This window comes from Macrotis lagotis, chromosome 1 (genome assembly GCF_037893015.1).
Source record: "Macrotis lagotis isolate mMagLag1 chromosome 1, bilby.v1.9.chrom.fasta, whole genome shotgun sequence".
In the NCBI taxonomy this organism is placed as follows: domain Eukaryota; kingdom Metazoa; phylum Chordata; class Mammalia; order Peramelemorphia; family Peramelidae; genus Macrotis; species Macrotis lagotis.
Window position 1 is genome coordinate 195,699,939 of NC_133658.1, and position 26,866 is coordinate 195,726,804.

Below are 26,866 nucleotides of genomic sequence, written 5' to 3' on the forward strand. Positions count from 1 at the left end.
ACTGCCTAGCTTGCTCTTTCACTAAGCTTATAAGAACTGGAAGGGTTAATTGATCAACCCTATGATTGCCTTAATATATGGACCCAGGAAATTCAGTGTAGAAATGTATATATTCAAAAAGGATTATATCTATCTCTTATAACTTCTTGTAACTCATTAAAGAATTGATATAATTTTTCATCTGTGCCATGTTTAATAAAAGCTGTTTCTATGTATCTGACCACATGATAATTATACTTACTATCTCTAAAAATGTTAAGGGTTTGTAGCTATTCCATTAATACCATTAATTGGGCTATTCTTTTGTTTGGATTAAAAAAATAATTTTTTTAAATTGCATTTATGCTTGGACCTACAAGTCTAGAATAAGGTCCATCACATTGTTTAAAAATTTCAGGAAACCTAGAGTGTCATAACTTCAGATATTTTTCCTTTTTACCTCAACAGAGCAATCAATCATTAATTCCAGGCTTTGACATCATTAAAGTAAAATAGCTTATATTGATAAAACTAGATCATATAACTTTTCAACATCTTGATCATCAGTAAATTACCTAAGTATGATTTACATAATTTTCAATCTCTCAATCATTTTTCAAAGTCTCTCACATTTATTCAATATTATTGTAAATAATTGCAGTTAAGCTATAACTTCCCAACTTCTTATACAACCTTCTTCTAAGATTATCATTTTTGCTTTTATGAAATTAAAAATTAAATTCTTGTTTTTCTTTTTAGGTTTTTTTCTAAGCATTGGGGTTAAGTGGGTTGCCCAAGGCCACACAGCTAGGTCAATATTAAATGTCTGAGACCGAATTTGAACCCAGGTATTCCTGACTTCAGAGCCGGGGTGCTTTATCCACTATGCCACCTAGCCTCCCCTAACCATTAAATTCTTAACCTACATGAACATGTTTCCATGCTGACATCTCATTCTCTTAAAGGTAACCTTATAACTAAATATCTGTTACACATAAATTTCTTTCACATCTCTGTTTTATAAGCTTATTTTCCTCTTGTTCAAATACTCCCCTATTTTCAAAAAGAAAATAAGCTTCACTATGAATTTAGTTTTATATATAATAATATAATATAATAATTTATATATAATAATTTCAAAAAGTCCCATGTAGTTATATATATATATATATATACATATATATATATATATATCATAATAATTAAGACCAGTCCAAAAACATTTTAGGGACAATTTCAATTTCTCCTAGGTCCCTTACAAGTATAATTTGCCAGATAAGTAAATAAAATTCTATTAGTCGATCAGACCAGAAAAGAGACACTAGAAAATAAGAGAAAATAATAGAACTCCTTCTCCTCCAAAAACAACATGATTCTCAGGAAAATCTCCTGTTTTGGTGCCAATCATGAGTTTTAGGGGAAAAAAAAGATCTAATTTTGAAAAGAGAGAATGGAAAGAAGGTTGGCCAATCAGAACACAGAGAACATCAGGCCTGAGAGACAGGTGAGAGTTTCTTCAATATAGACACATAAACAGAGTCAGAGCATTTAGAACCAGAGGTCCCCCCAAATCTGGGGAAACTCCACTCTGCTCTCTCACTAGAGGGTCCTTTTAAACATTACACAAAGACAAAAAAACAACAGGATAACACCACCAAAGGTGACAAATCTTCCACGAAACACAAAGAAAAATGCAGAGAACCTTACATTTTTCACAATACATTTTTTCATTCAAAGGCTTTGATATCTAACACTTCTTGATTTTAACTATAAATAACTATAACCTTTGAGAAGGAAAACAGTCATTCAGAAATCCCTCAGCCTAGTTAGAATATCCCCTTTTCCCCTATCAGCTTAGAGTAAACCAAATAACTTCAACAGCCCTAAATCTTTTCTGGGTGAGGAGTCTTTTTTTTTTTTAATCCTCAATTGTCCCATTATTTTTTGTAATAATCAAATTACGTATTTTAAAATGAACCTGATTATCTTCTCTTTTTGAAATTAAACAGCATTTTAAAAAATTCAACATTTTATTTTATCAAGTCTCCATGAAACAATTCTCTCTCTCTCTTATCTAGTGCTTTTTCTTAATTCCTCTCTCACTTAACTTCAAGATCTAGATAAGCAAGCCATGAGCAAACATGCTGTCTGATTTCTCCCATTGCCTCCTTTTTCAGGCAATTTTAGCCATGCCTGTTCATGTACCTGTGTAGTTTAACATCCAATTTGAGTATTTACTCCTGCCCATGGGCCAGTGCTAAAGAGCATTTCAAATGTTATTATTAACCCTGCTGCTTCATTTCTTTTAGCCTGACTAGAACAATTCTCAAAACCTTTAGTTTTCCATATAAAGTAATCTCCTGGTATAAGAGTAGTTTTTGCTATCATGGTCCAATCTTCTGTGGCTAATATTTGTCTATCTAATATTTCTATTATATTTGAAATATATGGACTGGTGTTACCATACGTGCTTGTTGCTGATTTTAATTCTCTAAATGTTTTAAAATCTAAATTATTGTATTCTCTCAAAACAAACCCTGGAATTGTTGGATCAGGTCTCGCAAGCACAGGAAAAGAGAATAACTGTCTCCTGTACCATGGATTCTTCTCACCTTTATCTATTGATTTTTGAGTGGCTGTTTGAACAATATTCATATGCCCCTTATCTTTGGTAACATTTTCTTTAGACCATAAAGCAGCAGAAGGTGGGTTATTAGAGTTAGGAGGAGGTGGAGCTGGCTGGGGAGCTACCACCACCTAAAGCCCAGGAGCATCAGCTGCTGTGGCAGCCTGAGGGGGTGGGACCTGGTCTCCCAGAGACTCTCCTGTAGGAGTTTCTAAAGTGGGAGCCTGGAGGATTCTCCAAGGAAGGTACAGCCCCATGGCCTTGGCCTCCACATCCCTCCTTCCACCCGGAGGCAGGCAAAGGTCTGGAGTCAGGTTGGGTAGACAAGCATACTCCAACATGAAAGGTTGGGAAGTGAAAGTCTACCAACTTTATTTTTAGAAACTCAGACTTTTTATAGCAAAAACTTATCTCAGAATGGACCCGTTAAAGGACACCCAGTTTTACAATTTCCCGGGTGAATTTACAATATTTGTTCTTAGAAATCTGCATACTTCTCTATCAAAGAAACCTTTTACAAGCACCTTGGGAGTCACAGATTATCCTAGGTCAGGGATCACTGGTGAGCCAATGGATCTATACAATGAGCAATAATCCACATATATATTTGATGGAAAAAGTCAGCAAATATATGTGAATATCACAACCTGGGCCTGGCCCTCTACATCCATCCATCTGTCTATCTGTCTGTCTATCTATCTATCTATCTATCTACCTATCTATCTATCTATCTATCTACATTTGCGTATAGATGGGATGGGTAAATTTATCTTTGAAATTAATTTGAAGAAGTTTTCTCACTTAAAACTTAATCACAGTGTGGTTATCTATCCTATCCCTGAAAAACGAAATTAATTAAAAAATCATGGAGGGCAATGGAATATAGTTGCGTTAGCTACTATTGTACATGCTTTGTATTCATAAGAACATAAGAAATATGATATTTGGTCAATCCCTAGGCTTGGTCAATCCAGTATTCTGTTTTGGTATATAGAAGGAAAAATTGTGGGAACGAATAGGGCTATTAATTGTTCTCCCTCTTAATATTTTTTTAAAATTTAACTACTTTTAATTTATTTGTATTTAATCTTTTTTGCATATTTATTATATATATATGTCCCCAAAATGTCTTGAAGTCCTCCTCAGAATATGAGCAGCTTGATAGAAGAGTTTGTTTTATTTATCATATTTGTATCCTCACTTCCTGGCAAAATCCCTGCCTGGCACCTAATGGTGTTGTTCAGTCTTTTCAATCATGTTTACTTCTTTGAGACCATATTTAGGATTTTCTTGTCAGAGAGACTGTAATGGCTTGCTAGTTCCTTCTCTAATTCATTTCATAGATGAGCAAACTGAGCCAGAATTAAATGACTTGCCCAGGGTGACATAGTTAAGAAGGATCTGAAGCCAGATTTAAACTCAGACAGTTGAGCTTTCCTGACACAAACTCTGGAATTTTGGTAGTAGTCACTTAATAAAAGCTTACTGATTCATTCATATAAAGATATCTATATCTATCTATCTATCTATCTATATATATATATATATTATATATATATATATAATATATATATATATATGATAGGTCAACAGTTCAGGTATAAGGTCAGGGGAAAACTGCAACTAAATAGGCTTTGGGAATGGAGCTCATTTTGAGGTTGAACAAGGTCTAAATGTTAAGGCACAGCAGAAGATGGAATAATAAAATATTATCATTAATAAAACATCTTGAGAGTTTATTAACATGAAGTAGAACACTGTTGAGTGATGATGGTAAGATCAAAAGTATGATAATTTCTATTGTGCAACCAAGGTATAGACATTATCTTGGGAATTAAAAAGAATGAGAAAATGGGAAATTGCAATGCAGGACCATTAATATGAATGTTGAGGTCATCTTTTATAATAGCAAAAGTTGGGCTAGAGAGGAAATGAGGTAAACAGAGCCTCTTGGGAGTTTCAGAGAATATAGCCATCAGGATCTGGATTGTGTGATCAGTTTTATTAATATTATTTTTTAAAAAAGAGATATATCTAGTGATGGTTGACCAAGAGGGAGAGGATGAGAGTGGATATGAGTCAGAAGAAATATTCCATCTCTGCTCTCTACCCTTCCTCCCACCCTTGTGAAAAGTATATCATTGAAAGTTCAGCCAATATGGGACAGACAGCAGGAGAAACCATGTCATCAAAAGAGAGAATAGACTCAGTAAATGCCAGAAAGTAGAAAATGAGAATAGATGATTCTGATGAAATGAACTTTGTTAACGATGGAACAGGTTCTGGAAGGCTTAATGGAGAGGGTAGAGCTGCAATACACATTTGGAAGAGAAAATAAGATTTCGAGGGAATGAGCAGTGTTACTTCTTAGGCAGCCTGAAGAATTTAAGGGAGTGAATACATATTATTCAATGAAGAATGAGTCCAAACATATTATCAATCCTTAAGAGTTCAAGAATTAAAAATCCTCACTCTAGGTCCAACTTTGGAATAAGGAATGATATTGAATCTTGTGAAACACTGAAAGGCCTACCTCCTGGGAGGTAAGATCAAGAGATTGTTTGGGAATACTTTCAAGAGACTATAGAAATGGGTTATCTGGAGAAGAATGGGAGTGGCAGAGGGGGGAGATTTTGACCCAGGCATGATTTGTCCTAGAAAAGAACTTGAAATGAACTGACTGTAGTCTGAAGTTGGTGACTGGTTTTCATCCTCCATTTGGAGCTGGAGAAAACCAGGATGGGTAGAGAGATTAGTCATTACAATTAAATAGAATTAGACTTCTTTTTAGGATTATTTTCATTGACATTGTTATCTTATTTGTCTGAATTATTTCTTCTGGATCTGCTAAACTTCTCTGTCTGAATCAGTTCATTCAAGCTTCCTCAAAGTTTTTTCTTTCTAAATTTTTCATAATAATAGTTTGTCAGAAAATATTTAGTCAAGCTATGGAAAAAAGTTATGATGTTCAAATATTATGTTTTCTTGAGTTAACCTAATAATGACTCTGATAGTAAAATGGCTCATGACAAGAGAAGGGACACATTTCTCCTCATCTTTTTGTTTAGTCTTTGGATCTTCAACACTTTCCAGTGTCTGGCACATAATAATTGATCAAATGAGATAACCTATTCAAAATGCTTTATAAAAATTAAAAGAAACATATAAATGATAATTATTGCTATTATTAGAGATGCTTTTATTGATGAGGATGATGATGATTACTTAAAAACGTAATGGTACTGCTCAGCGTGTATATCTATCTGCTCATGACTAGGAGAACATAATAAAACTGATAAACTCCTTGGCTTGATTAATATAATATACATATATACATATTGAGTGTAATATGCACATTGCATTTAATATACTTTTTGTTGTCTAAATTGATGAAATTATGAGATGAGTGACTCAGAATGAAGATATACATGTACATGCATATTTATTCATATAATCATATATATATATATATATATATATATATATATATATATGAATATTGGGACCACTTAGAAGAGATTTCCTTAGATTTTGGCTGCATATATATATATATACATATATATATACCTTGAAGTTTAATTATCAATAATAATTGGAAAAAGAAAGATAGAAGTCTACAGATAATTCAGAAACCAAACACATATTTTAGTTACTAATACCGCTTTCCTTTGTTGCTCATCATTCTTAAATTTTAAAAAATGATTCAATTTAAAAATATAAATTTAAAGATTTATTCTAATTTTTACATCAACATAAATTTGCCTCTATCTCTCCCATTTTTCCCCTCCCCTAATTGAGACTATCAGAAAAACAAAACTTCTTCCATGAATGTGTATAATCAAACAAAACAAATTTTTTCATTGATGATTTGCAAAAATGAAGTGTAAAATAATACTTATTGTCTACAATGTGACAGACATAGTGCTAAGTTCTTGATAAATATTATCTCATCACATACACATGTATGTAAATATACAGATATATCCACACATATGTATACACACATAATACTCTGTGTGTATGTATAAATATAAACAAACATACATGCACATTTAATCTCATTGTAGTCAAAATTAAGATTGATCAGAGTCCCAATTCCCTTCCTATCTTGTTTGTTTTCATATTATTGTTATAGCATAAATTGGTTGTATTCACTTCCCTCTGTATCAATTTATAAAAGTCTTTCTGGATTTCTCTGACATTTATATATCATAACTTGTTTTTTCTTTTGATAGGCATTATCTCAGATTCCTATTCTTTACAAATTCATCTATTATAAGATTATGAATATTTTGAAATATATCTTTAGTTCTTTTACTTAAGGGGAGATAATTTTCTCCCTCAATCTCCTCTTTCACTAGTCCCATCTACTCCTTTCCCTCAAATAGTCCTATTGAATGAAATTTATTTGTGTTCCTACTATTTGTGTTCTCCCCTGTTTGGAGCAGTTCACATGAGCATGAGATTCAGTTGTCATCTGATCCCCTTCTTTCTTGTTTGGGTCTATGATTTGTGCTGGGACAGTGATTAATCAAGTTGCCAGCCTGCACCTGTTCCTGAATCCTATCTGAGGTTATGCAGCCCCAGTATGGGTCCAACACTCTTCTTGCCTTGTCAGCAAACCTCTACCTGGATGATGAAGTGAGGCCCCCTGCACTTGTTCAGAACTTGTCTCCCAGATTCTCAGGTTTCTCTGTCTCCCTATGCTGACCTGGGCTATAAAAGTGACTCTTGAGGCCATTCCCCACTTTGGACTACCTCAGCAGCATTTATTCTCATATAATTTCCAGGTCTTTATGGAAAAATTTGTGGAAATAAAATTACTATAGTGCTTCGTGATAATTCTACCATCTTGGTTCTGCTTTTGTTACTCAACTTTTAACAGAATTTGCCAACAAGTCATAGAATTGATAGAGATGGATTTTTTCACGTCTTTTATTCTTTTCCCTCATTGGTTAGATATAGAAAAGAACCTTTTAGTAACGAGAGCTCTCCACAATTAAATTGGGATGCTTTGAGAAGTAGTGGATTTTGCCTCACTAAGTCTTTAAATAAAAATTTAATTGCTGCTGAACCAGCATGATATAGAAGGGATTGTTATGCATTAGTGATGAGAGGTAGGTGAGAACCTGAGGGTAGAGAGGGGAACATATTCAAGAAATATTATAAAGGTAAAAATGACAAGGCTAATTGGCTTCTATGACAAGATTAATTATTCTCTAAAGTCTCTTATACCTATAATATTTTGTGTTTCTTGAAGGGTTCATTAATTTTTTGTGTAGATCATAAACATTTTAAAACAGGATTCCAAACATTTTCTTTGGATGAAGGAGCCACCTCGATAGAAAAGTCACATCAAAAAGTGCTTACTTTTTTTAAGAAAAAAAATTTCTTTTCATAAAAGAAAAAAAATTTATGTGAAGCCCAAACTCAGTGAATGCTATGTGTTTGTCCTTTAGAAGGAAAGCATCCCTTTCCTCAAAAAACAAAGGGAATTGAAAGAAAAGTGGGGAATTTGCAAATGTCATTTCTAAGTGAACATATTGGGAGGGATTTGGGAAAAGAGGAAGGGGATCTCTCATCCAATCTACCACTTTATTTTATTTTTTTGAAATTTTTTATTTATTCCTATAACCCCTGGCTATGGCAACCTGCATGTGTTCTCTTCCACTTTTGTTAAGTTTTTACAGGAACAGAAGTGGGGAGTGAAATGGCTTATCTGTCAGAACGGGTAATGATGGACTGTGTGGTTATGAGTCATTTATTTATGAGTTTAGCAGGTCAGTTGAGAACAAGAGACTCACTGTTTTTTGGAGACAGATAAAAAAGCCACATGGAACAAGTAGATGAGGATAGCATACTAGACATTTGGATTATGAGTTTGCCTAAGGAATTGGGGTCACAAACATACAAAAAACTCTGCCCAGGAAACAGTATGGATGATGAGTTTTTAGCATGAATTTTGTAGGATCAGGAGATGTTGGGGAAGCTAAAAGTAATGAATTGATATCTTGAGGTACCTCTAGTGATATTCTGGCTCTAGAATTAATTTGGTGATTATCCAAGAAGCAGTTGCTATACCAATGGGCATCAGAGTAAAGTAAAGAAGTACAAATATATTATTTTCCCTTTCTATGATTATGATATCAGTAGGAAATTCTTCAAAGGGTGTTTCTTCCTTTGGTGAACATAAAGCTGTGAAATTAATTGGAAGTTAAGATTCTTATGGAAGTGACAGGTCACTAGACACAGAGAAGTTTACATGTAGAAATTTTAATTTTTTCATTCAATAAATTTATTCTAAATTAAAGAGACAAGTTGATATATTAGATAGAGTACTAGATGGAGTGAGGGAGACATGAATTCACATCATGAATTATGAACTTGGACCTGCCATGTAAACTTACACAAGTTCAGTAAAATAAAGTCTCCCGCAAGAAATTATTGTGAGGATTAAATGAGATTCAGTATGCAATACTTAAACTTTAAAATTGATGTGAAGATTATTATTATTATTATTATTGTTATACTAAATGATACTGTATTTTCTTTCAGAATATTTTCAAATCTAATTAAAACTATTCTCTTCAAAGTTAACAGTGATCCCCTAATTGTTAATAATAGTAAATAAGCATTTATTATGTTTATTATGTGTCAAGTCAATTATGGCAAGCAATTTCATATAAAGTATGAAAAAGAGTAATGGTCTCTGCCCACAAGAAGCTTACAGTTTAAGTGTCGAAGACAAAACACACCAAAAAAGCTAAAAATGGGGGCAATGGAAAAGAGGAGGGGTACTTGATGTAGTCAGTGAGAGAAATCCAAGGTGGTACTTCCAGGTGAAAAATTAGATTTCATATTTTTCCACAGCCTTTGAACTTATGCACCATCTTCTTCTCTTTTCTCTCTAGCTTTCCATGACATTTAACTTTTCTAGTCCTCTTACCTATCTCACTCCTCCATATCAAGTTTCCTTGTGGGATTCTTTATCTGGATCATCTCTGTTACGAGTAGAAGACCTACTGGCATCTGTCCTGGGCTTTCTCTAATTTCACTTGGTGAGCTCATCAAAACCTATGGACTTGAATTATTTCTGTGCTAATAGTTCTCAAATATACTTATAGATCCCTAAACCATCTGATGTCCTTTAGTTTCACATTTCCACCTATTTTATGTTTTACACATATGTTCAACCCAACAAATTCAAAGCTGAACTCATTTTGTTTCCCCAAAACCTTTCTTCCAAATTTTACCAATACTGAGGAAGGCAACACTATTCTCATCAGTAAACCAGTATCACCACCTTTGTGTTTTCTTTGATTCTCACTCTTTTTCATTCCCCTAAATCTAATCTGCTGCTAACTCTCATCACAACATCTCTGGTTATGATCCTTCCTCTGACATTTTCATTACTCTTTTGCAGGCCCTCATCTCCTTACACTGGGACTATTGTAGTAGCCTTCTTCTTGGTTTTCCTGCTTCAAGTATCTCCTTTCTCCAGGATATTCTTCACTCAGCTATTAAACTGATCATCCTAAAGTACCTAAATATTACTCTGTTATCCTCCTCGTCAATAAACTCCAGTGGTTCCTTATCACCTCCAGAAATAAATATAAAAGTCTGTTTGATATTTAAAATTCTTTATAATCTGTTTCTTCCTTCCTTTCCACTTTATTTCACACTTTACTATTGTGCTACTCTGTAGCACAATCACACTTGTCTCCTTGTTCTATCTCCTGAACAGTGAATTTTCAGTGGCTGGATCCTATATCTGGATTTCTCCCTCTCCTCATATCTGTCTCCTGGCTTTTCTAATAGCAATGAAATCTCAGCAAAATCCCATCTTCTACATGAACTTTCTAAATCCCTTTGATAGCTGTATTGTAACTCTGTTCCCTCTTATATTTATTCTGTGTATAAGCTTTTATATGTGGTTTTACTCCATTGAATTGTAAAGTCCATGTGAGTAGAGATTTTGGAAGAGTTTTGGGATTCTCTTAGCAGAGAGTTCATGACATAGTGAAAACTTAATATATATATATATATATATATATATATATATATTTGTTGACAATTAGAGCATATGCAATTTGAAATAATACAATAAACTTAATGGGAAGTAGGGCCAAAAGCGAGCTCTTTGTGATAGAATGAAGATAATTATATGATTTTACAAGTTAACCCCTACAAGGAGTAAAGATAAAAAATTGTGCCAGGTGACTAGGAATCAGGGGTGCAGATAGGATCATCAGGAATACCTGGGTTTTTGACTTTGTTTTTTTTTTCCATTTCAAATTAGGTAGGTACATCAGGAGCAGGGATTCTTAATCCAAACTCAAGGAAATATTTTTCAACTTTTTGATAACTTTATTTTAATAATAGTAATATATTTTTGTGCATTTTAAAAGAATTATCTGAGAAACATACCATTGACTTCATTAGGCTTTCAAAAGGAGTCCATCACACATATACACAAACACAGGCAGAGAAACAGAGAGAGAGAGAGAGACAGACAGAGAGACAGAGTGGGGGAGAGAGAGACAAACACAGAGACAGAGACAGAGACACAGAACCAGAGACAGAGAGAAAAAGATAAACAAACACATACATTTGCACAGAGAAAATAATAAATCCTTGATTGATCAAACTCCTCATAATCTGCCAACAACACTCTAATACAAATATCACATATTGAGCTATCTTCTGCCAACTAGGTGGTGCAGTAAATAGAGTAGGATTCCTAGAATCAGAAAGACTTATCCTTTATAATTCAAATTTGGCCTGACACTCACTAGCAGTGTGACCCTGGGCAATTCTTTCAACCCTGTTTGTCTATTTTCTCATCTGTAAAAGGAACACGAGAAAAAAATGGTAAACCACTTCACTATCTGAGAAAAAACCCCAATAAAACCCAAAGAAATTACCTAATTGTTGAACATCTTTTCTTCTGCTTTCATGTGTTTGGTAATCTGAAGTAATGCTAACTTTGAATTTGTTGCTACTCAGAAACAAAGTTTAATGCTGATAGTGATGACAGGAGATTCTAGTATTTTTTGGGCCAAGATTTGTCCTCTTTTGGTGATGTACTTCATTTAATGTAACTAAGTTCAACAGACAGATACGCAGCCTACCATCAGACTCTCTAAGATTGTACAGACTTTTCAGAATTTATACTCCACTGATATTGCTTCCAATGACACAGAATGCCTTGATAAGACATTCGAGAAGTACTACATTGGGGGAAAAGCGACTTTTTAATAAATTGTAAAAATTTAAAAGACTTGCAAAAATAAAAAAAATTCAATGCACTTTAATATATTATATTAAAACATTGATTTAATCAAATTAGTACAATAAATCACTCCCTCTATATTCTCTCTGAATAGATACTAAATTTCTCTTTCTCATGCCAACTGGAATTGCTGTTCTGACAGAATTCTGATGGTTTCTATAACATTGGCTATTCATATTACCATTTTTAATGAGGTTAAGGCACCTACATAAATCTACTTCTGAGAAAAAAATCAATGCATTCATCAAAATAATCTTTCTCTGTTCAATACCTGAAATGATTTCTCAGTTAAACATAAATTGGAAGTTCTTCTCTATCTTCCAATGTACACATATTACTGTGAAGATTAAAAGACCTTACATATATATTTTTCTTATGTGTTTCATGTATCATATGTTTGCATCTATAATGTATTTTTTATTTTAATACATGTATGATAGAATCCAATAAAACATCTCTTTGAACACATTAAATTATACTGTATTTTAGTTATATCTTATGAAGAAAATGACTTCTGGAAGCTAAAAAAGTTTCAATAGTACATGAAATCTATGCTTTGTTTTACCTTTTGTCAAAACAAATCTTAAGTGCCATGGCTAAGTTCTATAAATGTTTTATATAACCATTCATTTCATGAAATAGAAAAATAAATCTAGGTTTAAAACATTATTTTTCCTCTCAATATAGTAGTAAAAGTAAAAGAAAAGTTACCTCTAAACAATAAGCTTCTACTGGGAATATAACTATAGATAGCTTTTATACAAAGGTGATTTTCCTTAGGAGTTTAGTGATTCCATCTAAATTTGAACACCACCCACATAGAAGGGGAAAAAATTAAAAAAGAAGATAAATTTCAAATCAGTCTTTTTGGAATAGACTGGTTAAAGAAATAATCATGGGTTTCAAGAGAAAGGCTAAAAAAAAGAAGGCCATGAATATACCAAGGAAATGTGAGCTCTTTTTTGCTTGTGTGTGTTTTTTAAAATTAGTCATTGAATCATGGTATTCATTATTCAATTAGTAGACAGGGAAAAAAAAAACAATGTAGTGATTATATAATGGATATGTGTTTTCTGTTCCATGTCCTTCAGAAAATAGTTCAGAAAACAAGAGGATAAACAAGAGAACAGTTCAAAAATCACAGAAGAGTATTGTAGACAAATTACCCAAATGCAAATGAATAGTTTAGGAAATGTCTAATTAGGCAAACACCTAAAATATGAACTAGTTAATAGTCCAGAACATGCTTAATTGTCTATTTCAGATTAAGACCAATTAGCTATGGGCAATTTAACAATAGCTGTTACCATATGTAAAATTTCAAATAAGAAAAATTTATTGTATTTGTCTAATTGTCTCCCCTCTTACTAGATGCTCCTCCTTCCAAACTCCTCCCCCTAAAACCCTCCATTTTTCCTCTTTCTCCTTCCTTCATCTTCCTTTCCTTAACTAAGAATATAATGGCTCAATTTTCTAATTTTCCTAGTACTCCTTAACATTTTTCAGACTTTAATCAAATGCTTTCCAGTCTACTTGCTGTACAGGTCAAATCCCCTTACGGGGAAATTACTTATGTTTCAAAAACATGAAGTATTTACAAACATAGAAAATAATTTCCTGCTACATCTCCCATTTTAGAGTTTTACTCTATTAACTGAAAATTCATATTGTTTAAGGAAGCAAATTAATTGTATAGTTGCTAGAAAATTATATGTATACAACATTATGCATATGTTTTTATATATGCATAGCAATGTATATATAGAAAAAGAACAAATATATATTATTTTCCTTATATATGTGTGTATGCATGAATATGTATGTGTACATATATAGTTTTCTTCTAGATATATGTTTATTTATATACATATTTTACATATATATTATTTATATATGCAAATGTATTCAGTATACATATACATGCACTTGTTTTCTTTTTTTTCTCTGTATATAATTCTATTGTTTCTCCCCAACTGACCATGAAGTACTTGAGGGCAGGGATAACTTCATTTTAGCATATACACTATAAAAAAATAACTACGACCCAAAACTTTACAAGTGTAGGACAGAGTCTGCCTCATAAAAGGTAAATAAATGTTTGTTTTATTGATCTGAATGCTATTTTATAATATAAATCACTATCATTTGAGTTCTTTCCAATGATTTATAAAATAAAAGCTTAAGAAAACTTCAAACTATTTAAGCACAAAATAAGAAACATAAGAATTGTGGCAGAACCTTGTAACATTATTATCTATGACTCCATTCACATAGATGGATCACTTGGTAGATTTAAGAAATATATTTGATAATTATTTTTATGAAAAATAATAATTACCTTTACAGTCTCTTTCTTGTGCTCTTTTTTGATAGAGTCCAGACAGAATAAATTTGATATGACCTATTTTGCTGCAGTAGTAATAATAAAAGGATAATAATAATAATAAAAAAATAATAATGATACTTAGTCCTAAGGAAATAATAACTTTTATAGTATTAGCATTACAATTACCACAAGGCAAAATATAGCATAAGGAAAGAAAAAGGAACATTTTCTTGACTTCCTTCAAGTCTCAATTAAGATCTCATCATCTACAGGAAGTCTTTTTCAATTCCTTTTAATTGTAGTGCATTCCCTCTTTTAATAATTTCCTATTTATCCTATATATAAATGATTTGTATATATTTGTTTGGTTATTTTCTCTCCCTTTAGACCTTTAGGGCAGGGAATTCTTTCTTCCATTCTTTTTATATCTCCAGTGTTTAGCCCGGTGCCTAACTTTGCACATAGTAAGGGTTTAACAAATGTTAGTTGACTGCCTGACTTTGCCACTCTACTTTTAGGAAGATTAAAAATTAACTGCAAGATAATCAATTTATTCAAGAAAATGAAATTATAAACTAATTGATATCTCACAGTTTTCCCAATCTGTGATATTATAAAGCTTTCATTCTACAAGAAAAGATTTCCATGTGGCAGTTGATCTCAATTCACTGGGAACAGACAAGGTTATTATGAACTACATATACTTCCACATTTCTCCCTCCTACATACTTTTAAGTTTCGTTTGTGTGCTATCTTCTCTATTAGATTATAGGCTCCAAGAGGGAAGAAACTATCTTTCTTTTTCTTATTAGTATCCCCAGCTCACAAGAATGACTGGAACTTAGTAGGCATTAATAAATATTTATTCTATTGAATTCTATATAGGTATCATTATAAAAAGATATTGTTTTTTAGAAATTCATAGTCCCATGGGACTAGTGACATAGTCCTGCTAATATTCATCCCTTTATTGGATTAAGGTTGATTGGAATTGGGGTTTGGGCAAAGATGGTGGAGTCAAGGCAGGGACTCCCATGAGTTCTCACCCCAAATCATTCGAAATATCTTTAATTATGACTCTAACCAAATTCTACAGTGGCTGAACTCACAAAAAGACTGAGTAAAGGGACTTCTAGTATGGAGTCAAGATGGTGGTATGAAGCTCATTTGCTCCCAGAGCCTTTCCCTACCAAAAGTAAATGAAGCCTTTATTCTGGCATTCAAACTACAGATCCCACCAAGAAAAATAGAAGATCCAAAGAGGTTTTCAACAGTAAACATAATAGAGGATCTTCAGTGAAGGTCTGTCTATTTGGGGGGGAAAGGGCAACTAAGTCCAGGATGGGAGAGCAGGAAAGCCAGAGGGAAGCTCTTAGCCACAGTTTAGTCCAGGTCCCAACAGCTTAACAGCAGCAGAGGTCCCAGCAGCTAGATAACAAGCCAGCAGGGACACCAAACAAAATCTGAATCCTTGGGAGCACCATGGCAAAAGTTAAAACTGAGTCAGAACAAACCACTGCTAAGTGAGAACTTAGACATCAAGAAGGAGACAAACCTCTGAAAAGGTAGGGTCTGGATTGCATAGGAAACAACTTAGCCAATGAGAAGCCAGGGATCAGACCCTAGCTGTAGGAAAAATAAAAAAAGCTTGGATCAATACTCCCTATATCCCAGGCATAGAGATAAAACTTCAAAGATAAACATAAAAGCAAAAAGAGTGCTCACTATTGAAAATTACTTTATAGACAAAGATGATAATAGTGCCATGTCTGAAAAAAACAGTGAAAAATCACTCATAAGGGAAGTATCAAAACAGTCTATAATTTGGACTCAGATACAAAAGCTCATAGAAGAGCTTAAAAAGAATTTAAAAACCAAAGAAAAGGAAAAGAAAAATGGAAAAAAGAAATGAGAATCATGCAGGAAAAATTAGGAAAAATTGACCAAAGAAATCAATCCTATTAAAATTAAAATAACCAACTGGAAAAGAAAACACAAAAGTTAATTGAAGAAAATAAAACTCTAAAAATTAGAATTGAACAAATAGAAACCAATGAATCTACAAGACTACAAGATTCCATCAAACAAAATAAGAAGTTTGAAAAAATTGGAGAAAATGTATCCTATCTTTTAGGAGAAAATGAAGAAAATGGAAAATAGATCCAGAAGAGACAATCTATGAATCATCAGACTACCAGAAAGTATAGATCAAACAAAAAGGATTTGGAAAACATCATTCAGGAAATTATATGGGGAAAACTGTCCACACATACTAGAACAAGAAAACAATATATCCATTAAAATAATACACAGAACCCCTCCAGAAAGACACCCAAAGTTAAAAACTCCAAGATGTGTTAAAGTCAAATTCCAGAACTCTCAAATAAGGGAGAGAATAACACAAGCAGCAAAAAAGAAAGTCAAAGACTAGGACCTATCAGCCTCAACATTAAAGGATCAGAAAACCCGGAATACCATTTATTGAAAATAAAGGACCTGGGATTACAACCCAGAATATCCTACCTCACAAAATTCAGCATATATTGTCAGAGAAAAAGATGGATGTTCAACAAAATACAGAACTTCCAGAATTTGATGACACAAAATCCAGATCTGCACAGAGAATGCAACTGTCAAATACATGACTCAAGATATAACACTTCTAATTCTTTAGAACTTTACTTCTCTTAGGATAATTAAAGGGTAGAATATTAAAAAAAGACTGAGTGAAACAATTTTTCCAGTCCAAGACAACATGGGATATCTGTGAAAAGGATCTGTTATACCAATTTTAGAAAGGGTCCACAACATAGACCAGGTCACACTGGAGTGAACTGGTTGCAGCAATTCAGTAACAGACCTCAGGGTCCCTGTGTCCCTGGGAGCACCTGGGTTTTTGTTAGCAGTGGCAGGTTCCAGACATCTCAGAACAGGAATTGTTAAAGATAACTGGGAAGGTCAGCAGGAAAATTCTACTTCACCGAAGTGAGAACTGATCCCAGTCTAGCTGAGGCCTCAGCACAAACTTGGACCCAGGTGAAAAGGAGCAAGCCTGGAGGTCACCTGGCAGGAATCCACCCAGCTTCTTCATCTAGAGTGCTCAGCCCCCAAGGGTAAGGGGGTTTGGGGGAGATTACAGATGTCTCTTTGCTATCCCTGAGGGAGGACTCTGCTCCTTTGCTCATACTCAGATTCAAGGAGCAGATGCACAGTAGAGCTTACTGCCTGCATCAGAGCAGGGACCATCCTCACAGTTTCAGAACAAAAAGGAGTGCTTGTGGTTATCCATAGACCAGAACACAGGACAGCAGTCAGAGCCTCTCATAATACCTTGAAGAAATTGAGAACTTGCAGGTCCCTGGAGGAAATCCCTGAAACCAGGTGCAAAAACCCTCAAAAGTTTGGAAGTGTGTCCTCCATTCTGGAACCAGAGCCCCACCATAACAAAGAGTTAAAATCAAGACATAGGCTTGCAAAATGAGCAAACAACAGAACAAAAAATCCAACCATTAGACAATTACTTTGGTCCTACAGAGGGTCAAAACACACACTCAGAACATAAGAGTCAAAGTTTCCGAATTCAAAGCTTCCAAGAAAAATATGAATTGGTCTCCATTTAGGGAAGAGCTCAAAAAGATTTTAAAAGTCAAGTAAGGGAGGTAGAGGGAAAATTGTGATGAGATATGAGAGTGAAAAGGAAAAATCTTGAAAACTAAGTGAGCAGCTTGGTGAAGGGGATACAAAAAAAGCCTTAAAAAATAACATCTTAAAAACTAGTTTGGATCAAATGTTAAAAGCAGTCCAAAAAAAGCCAATGAGGAGAAGAATGCCTTAAAAACAGAATTATCCAGATGGAAAAGGAGATAAGGAAATGATAAGATAAGAATGGAGATAAGGAAAGCTGATGATTGTGAGAAATCAAGATACAATATAATAATAAAACAAAAAGAATGACTGGACGAAAATGTGAAATATATCATTGGAAAAGCATCTGACCTGGAAACAGATCCAGAAAAGATAATTTTAAAATTATTGGACTACCTGAAAGTTATGATTAAAAAAAGAGCCTATATGGTCTTTTTTCAATAAATTATTCAGGAAAACTGTGCTGATATGCTGGAAGCAGAAGATAAAATAGAAATTGAACGAATCCATTCATCACCTCCTGAAAGAGATTCCAAAATGAAAACTTCCAGGAACAGTTCAAATTTCAGAACTTACAAGTCAAAGTGAATCTATTTGAAGCAGAAAGAAACAATTTAAATATCATGAAGCTAGAGTCAAGATTATACAGGATTTGGCAGAGTCTATAATAAGAGCTCATAGGACTTGGAATATGATATTCTGAAAAGCAAAAGAATTTGGATTACAAGCAAGATTCAACTAGCCAGCAAAACTGAACATACTCTTTCACAGGAAAAATAGACATTGAAATAGGGGACTTCCAAATTTTCCTGATGAACTGACCAGTGTTGAACCGAAAGTTTGTTCTCCAAGTACAGGACTAAGGCAAAGCATAGAGATGATAGAAGGGAAGCACAAATCATGAGGGACTTAATGGTATTGAATTGTTTATATACTTATATGGGAAGAAAATACTGACAACTCACATGAACCTTATCATTTATTGGAGCAGTTAAAAGGAGCATATATTTTGCACAGGAAGAAGTTGAATTTGAAGGTATAGTATGTTAAAAAAGATGGAGTTAATGAAGGAGAAAGGAATGCATTGGGAGAAAGGGAAAGGAGAGGTGGAATGAGGTAAGTTATTTTACATCAAAGGGGCAAGAAAAAGATTTTTCATTGGAGTGGAAGAGGGGAAAGGTGAGGGGAAGTGTCTTATTGTCATTGGATATAGCTCAGAAAGGAAATAACTATACATTTAATTTGATATGGAAATCTGTCTTACCCTACAGAAAAATAGGAGAGGAAAGGAATGGTATAAATGGAACAAGAAAAGTGGAGATTAGGGGAGAGGCTAGTCAGATGCAACATACTTTTGAGGAGGAGCAGGGTGAAAGAAGAGAGAGACTAGGATAAATGATGTGGGGAATACGATGAAGGTAAATACAGTTATTAAAAGCAACTGTGAGAATAATATTGAAACAATTTATTTGAGGTGTGCTGTCCATCCCTAGAATGCAGTTAATGGTGTTTGAATAGAGACTGAAGCATAAAAAGGACAGTATTCAGTCTATAATATCCTTAACAAAACTTGTTTGTATAGATTGTAGCTTATTGTCTTTCTCATTTAGAATGTAAACTCTTTGAGGGTAGGAGGCTAGTTTTTGTCTTCATTTGTTTTGCACAGTGTTTAATAAGTGTTTACTGACTGACTGATACACAGAAGGAAAAATAAAAAAGAAATACTTAGCTCCTACAAGTTCTAAATTATGTAAAGAAAACATACTTCACTAATTGACTAATTGTGATGAGTCCACCCCATATAAACCAGTGTAGAGAAGAAGATATGACCTATTAAACTTGATTGCTTCCTCTTGTAGGAGGTAATATTGCCACAAATCTGAACACTTTCTATTGAAGAATCTGAAGAATCTCAAGGATTTATGTGTATATATATATATATATATATATATATATATATATATACATATATATATATATATTATGTATGTATATATAGTTGCATACTGTACATATATATATATATGCACAAAATGCTTGCTCCTACAGGTATTTTGTTATTAAGAAGTAATTATAAATAAGTTTTATGTATTTATTTCTTTTGAGTCATTATTGAACTAATCTCACCAAATCTTGACCCTGAATTTTGGAGCAGTGTATATACTTCCTCTAGTCCACCTCTACCTGATACACTTACACACACACACACACACACACACACACACACACACACACACACATATATGTGTGTGTATGTATAAATATATACATATATATATGTATATATATATATATAATACACACCTTTCAAATCATCAGCAGAAAGTTAATTCCAAACCAAATGCTAGCACTGATATAAAGAAAAGCAATCTCAACCTGTAATGTGACCTATGCTCATTCTTTACATCATAAATATGAGAACAATATTAAAGTAGGTTTTTCCCTTAATTAGTAATGTATCATCAGTTAAGATTAGAACTTCATCCTCCTCATGGAAGATATAATTATAACACTTTAATTATTAATTGACAATATAATAAATTATTATATAAATGATATTTATGAGACTGGAAAAGCTTATTTTCCCTGTAAATAGTTGTACATATTTGTTATCAAAATCCCTGAATTATTAGAATCAAATAAATATTAAGGGCTATATAATTAAATGTAAGAAAAATAGAATCAATAAAGCATTCAATTGTTCAGTTGTCTCTGACTCTTCATGATTCTTTGAGGGATTTCCTTGGCAAAGATATGGGAGTGGTTTTCCATTTACTTGTCTAGTTCATTTTACAAATGAGAAAACCAAGACAGAGGATTAAGGGTCACACAACTAATAAGGGTCTGAGGTCAGTGTGACCTCAGGTAGATGATTTTGCCTGATTCCAAGACTGCTACTCTTTCTTTTTCAACACGTAACTGCCCTTAATGACCCCTAGCTTCTCATAAAGTAAAACATGAATTTTTAATACTGACACGGTTATTAGGCAGCAAGGCATTTTGTGAAAATCCTTCTGAAAAACTACAAATTAGCCATAAAACAAGCAATATGGAGAGGAACATAGAAAACAAAGGTAGTAAATTGCATAATCAAATAACTGTGTTATGAGTCAATGATGCTGTGGAATGGGTGAGTCAGGAGTCACAAGTCAGGAGTCAGAATGCCCTGCTAGAATCTGCTTCAATGTCAGGAGAGAGTAGGGAGCACTTCCAATAGATTGTGTGGACATCTTGGGATGAACATTTGGGAAGATATCAGCAAGAGGAACACAGAATTAAAAGGCAGCCTATGATCTGCAATAATGGAAGAACCTCAGTCCTTGTATATAAATAAAATGCTTATTGAATCAAACAGGAATAAAAGTCATTCTTCCCCCCCGCCTCAATTTTTGATTTTCATTGGTGACAGTCCTAGATTATGTCATTTAAAAATGCATTAGAGAAAATGAAACCATCCAAACCTCTTAATAGTAATGTGCACTTTTACATCTTGGTAATGATAATCATTACAAAGCTGAATACCTTCTCTGTGTTAACCTCAATATAAAGAAGCATCTAAATGCCCTGTATGAAAATCTTGTTTAATTACCACAAGATGATACTCATACATTTTAGAACCATTGGCCATTGTAAGTGAATTTTGAGAGAATTACTTTCATCTTGTTAATCTGACCTCCACAACAACTAAAGGAAAATGCTAATCAAGGCAAAGATATGTGAATTTTTTTTATAGTTGTCAAAGAGAATAAAAGTATTACACCTCTGCCTAGCCCTGCAGCATTATACAATAGTTCTCATTCATTCCTTTTCCATAGTAAGCACTTTTTATGATTAAGCAATCAAAATTGGAGAATAACACGAGGTTCATTTGTTGATGTACAATTCATTTGTACATCACTAATTTCAAATCAAGTCTCCTGATGGGATAGGAATTGACAAACTTACATCCCAGTGGTTAAGGGCATATTTTACAAAGTCCAAATAAAATATAGGACTTCCTTGCTGACAAAATTTCACCATCTGATACATTTCTGGAATTGGTGATGGCTTCTTTTGGTTGAATTGTTTCAGTCAAGGCTGACTCTTCATGATACTATGTGGAGTTTTCTTAGCAAAGAGTTTAGTGGTTTGCCATTTCTTTTTCTATACCATTTCTTTGTCTTCCCTTCCCCCTTCCCTCAAATTCCATCCCCCTCTTTTCCCTTCTCTTCCCTATAATAGAAGTGAAAATCATGCCATATGAAGGCATATCTGATGTTCATCAGTGGATGAGGACTGTAGGGAAAAAAAGCAAAAACATATTGCATTAATATTATATGGAAATAATCCAAATTGTATGCATTATTATTTTATATTTTTAGTGTTGTAAACTCAAACAATTGAATACCCAATTAACTGAAAATACCTATATAATATTCATGATTTAACGAAAATTCATCTAAAATTTCAACAAATTCATCAGGAGACTTTGTCTTAGTTTATTTTGTAGTAGAAACAAGAATTTCAAACAGCATGATGATAATCAATACATTTGTTTCCCAGAGATTAAATGAATTATCACAGCAAGCTTTATGACTTCCTCCATTTTAGTTTGGAAAATAAAGTTATTAGTATAATTTACAAAGAAAGATAACTTTGCCAAAATGAGGTGAGAAAATTATATTGATAAAAGGAAAAAGTTCATTTTATTAGATTAAATAGTATTGTTGATTTTGGGATGAAAAGAAATTGTCAAAAAAATGTAAATAAAAAGCAGGACTTATGCATTTTCCAGCAGTATAAGGATATATATTCTTTTGCTAAAAAGTAGAAAGTACTATATTTTACTTCAATGTCTACATTATACCAAAGAAAAATTATATTTATAAAAGTCAGACTACACTAACATGTCAATTTCATATTAATAATTTAATAATGAAAACATAGGCAGAAAAACTATTTTCATCAGACCATTGATTAAAATATCTCAAAGGTCTATTTTTCTTGGCTACTTTAATGGTAGTTCACCTCAACTAGTAGGATAGCATTTTAGGGTAATAACATGCCCTTAGGAGCTTGGCAGTTACAGTGCTGAAAAACTCTATTCCACTCAGAACAAGTGTGACATTATTCAGTAGCATCCAACGAATGCATCAGTGAGATAATAAAATGCAATTTTCACCATACATAAAATATAAAACTACCACATTTTAATTGACCATGTGAGTTTCAGGCCTAGGTCTTCTAGAAAATTGGGCTTTCTAGAAAATCGGATAATTACAAAAGAAATTAAGTTGGAAACTTGATGCAGAATATGTAGTGTAACAACAACAACAACAACAACAACAACAACATTGAATGTCAAATTCAGTTTCATTCATATAAAATATTTTCTTTCCTGTTTTACATTTTATACTTTTTTCCAATGCACACAGATCAATTTAAACATATCTATATCTATATCTATATGCATATACATATATATATATATATATATGTATATCATGAGTATCTAATCTCATCAATATGGGCACCCAAAGAAATTTTCCAATGAAAGTAGAAAAAGTGATTGGCAAGGTCTATTGTAGTGGTACTTTGGAAATATGGTGGATATGATGACTTATCAGTTTTGGCACTCTCTTTACCAGGGAAGATCATTACAGGTATTTAATTGTCTATGTGTGTTCCTTGCTCATATTTTCTACTAAACCAAGTGTTCTTACATTGATATCCAAAAGTTAGTGAAACTTTTATATATTTTGATAACTGTATTTCAATTTATTCCTTTACAATCCTATTTATTTATATAAATTAAAAATACTCTGAGAATAATGAGAAGGGGTTCAAAACTTTCATTAAATTGTAAAAGGGGTTCAAGACTCAAATATGTTTAAGAATTCTAGTTCTATTTTCCCTATGATTGTCACTCAACATGTTATGGGTCTTCCTTTTGTTCTTTCCATTTCTAAAATACCAGTCTGGCACTCAGGCTATCTGTCTGTTTTTTCTTATCCTTGCTGTATGATGGCTCAATTTATTTTCATTAAGATATGTTTTGAAAAAGTCTTTTGAACTTACTTTTTCTTCTATTGAGAAAGAATAGCAAATGAATCACAATAAAGTTCATTTTCCATGACCAGGCTAGGTCTGGAACATTCTTTCAGTGATCAAATGTTAAAAAAAAGGACTAGACATAATGTATTCCAAAATAGGGAAATGGTATGAGTCCTAACCTATGACTCAGGGAATAGATTTGGAAAATCTTGTCTACTAATAGATAGCTTTGCCAAGTGAAATTCCTTGCTTGTAACTTGCTTATAAGTTTGTGCACTATATCTGTCCATCTCCTTCCCATATCCCTATTTTTAGAGACCCTAATCAGCAAAGTCAGGAAGTAGTGGTAAGACTTTGTTGATAGAATGATGGTGAGGTACTCATGGTTCTTGTTAATCAGAAACTCTGTTTAGTGAATTTGTTGTTGTGGTTGTTTAGCTATTTAGTCATATACAATTCTTCATGACCCCATGGACTATAGCATAACAGACCCTTCCTTTTTTCACTATATCCTGTCCAAGCTCATGTTTTTGCCCCTTGACACTATAAATCCATCTGATCTTCTGATGTTCCCTTTTTCTTTTGCCTTCAATCTTCCCATACATCAGGATCTTTTTTAATGAAGCCTATTTTTTCATTATGTAGCCAAAGTATTTAAGCTTTGGTTTTCATATTTGACCTTCCTGTGAATAATCTGAATTAATTTATTTAAATAATGATTAGTTTGGTCTCCATGCTATCCAAAATACTCTCATTTCAGGTTTTATTGGAAAAGATAGTAGTTGTTTGTTTGCCATTTACTTCTATATCTCATTTTATAGATGGGAAAACTGAGGCAAGCCAGGTTAAGTAACTTAGTTATTTAATTTGAGGCCAGAATGGAACTTAGGGTTATCTGACTCTAGACATGGTATTCTTTCCAATATGGCACCTATCCGTCCCTGTTTTGTGGATAAAAGCATTAATTTTCCCTGAGTGATATATTTTCCAAGAAATAAATAGAGTTAAATATATACCTCCAAAACTTACTTGATATGCACACTCAATAATGAGTACAACACATTAAAGAGTACAAGCAGAGGATTTTAATGTACTAAATTCATAGATCCATGGGAACAATTCCATTTCCCTTTTGCTTTAGTATCTTCAAAACCTAGCACAGTTCCTGGAACACCTTAAGTGTTAAATAAATGTTATTTAATTCAAATGATTTAATTTCTCTTTGATGATTCTGAAAGCACTGTAGGACTTTTGCCAGGATCATTATTATAAACTCCAATTAACACCATTCTTTAAATATATAGAAAAGCCAGTTGGAGAGTTTGGGCTAATAGCCAGGTAATAGAAAATGAGACTATTTTCAATCAGAGAAGGCACAAGTCTTGTACATGTAGTATAATGAAAGGAATAAAACAGTAGAACTCTTGAGACTGCACCTGACTCTGTCTCATGGTTATTGTCTTTCTCATTTGAACAAAGAACAAAGAACTTTCAGTAAAAATTTGAGATTCTGGGAGGTAGAGACAAGATGGCAGGGACTGAGTGAAACAATTTTCCAGCCCAAGACAATGTGGAGGAAAGATCTGCTGAGGAAAGATCTGAGATAGGAGCACAGAGAAGCAGGGGGTCATGCCAGAGTGAACCAGTCCCAAACATCCAAGAAGAGATCCAACTGGATCCATGGCAGTGGTGGTGGGTTCCAGATCTCTTAATCCAGGAGTTGCCAAGGACAACTGAGAAGGTAAAAAAGGGAAAGTCTGCCCCACCAGGGTGAGAACGCAGGCTTCAGCAGGACAGACCTGACCTCCAACAGAGTAGCAGCCAGTCTCAGGAGCCATTGATATATCAGAAGCAGTTGCTTCCCGAGTTCTCATCTCAGGGACAGTAAGAGGTCAGAGGGAGATTACAGGGGTCTCTTTGCTATCACTGAAGCAGGACTCTGTTGTTTTGCCCATACTCAGATCCAGGTCACATGCTGGGGCCCCAGTCCCAGGGAGAGGTGCAGAAACATAACCGAACTTACTCCCTTAGCAGAACAGTGACTCTCCTCACAGGTTCAGGGCAGAAAGGAATGTTTGTAGTCACCCACAAACCAGAGCACAAGTCAGGAGAGTACTACAAACTTCTCCCTAGATCATAAGACCTTGAAAGAATTGAAAACATGCAAATCCTTAGAAGTATCTCTGAAAACAGTGCAACCCGCCCCCCAAACTTGGGACAATGCATCCTCCACCCTAGAATCATAACCCCAGCTAACGAAGGGTAAAAATCAAGTTATAGACTGGGAAATGAGCAAACAACAGAAGAAAACAAAAATCTGACCACAGACAGTTACTATGGTCATTAGAAAGACCAAAATACACTGTCAGGAGAAAATAAAAAAGTCAAAGTTTCTGTATCCAAAGCCTCCAAGAAAAAAAAAATGAATTCATCTCAGGCCAGTAATAGCTCAAGAAGGATTTTGAAAATGAATTAAGGAAGGTAGAAGAAAAATTGGAAAGAGAAATGAGAGTGATACAGGTAAATCATGAAAAACCTAGTCAGCAGCTTAATGAAGGAGGCACATAAATACTGAAGAAAATAACATTGTAAAAACTAGACTGGGTCAAATAGGAAAAAGGTCCAAAAACCAATGGGAGAGGAACATTCTATTCTTTATTGATGTTTTATTTTATTTTTCCATTTATTTGAAAAGAAAGTTTTTCAACACTCATGGACTTACATATTTATGTTACACAATTTTTTCTACCTTTCCTTTTCTCTTAGTGGCAAACAATGTAGTGAACATTATACATGTGCATATGTGTTAAACATTTTTATATATTAGTAATTTTATGTATGAGAAATTAGGACTAAGGGAAAAGAAAGAAAATCATTGCATAGGAAGGAAAAACATTAGAGAAAAATTTTTAAAGTGAACATAGTATATATTCAGAGTTCACATTTTATTTATTTATTAATTTTG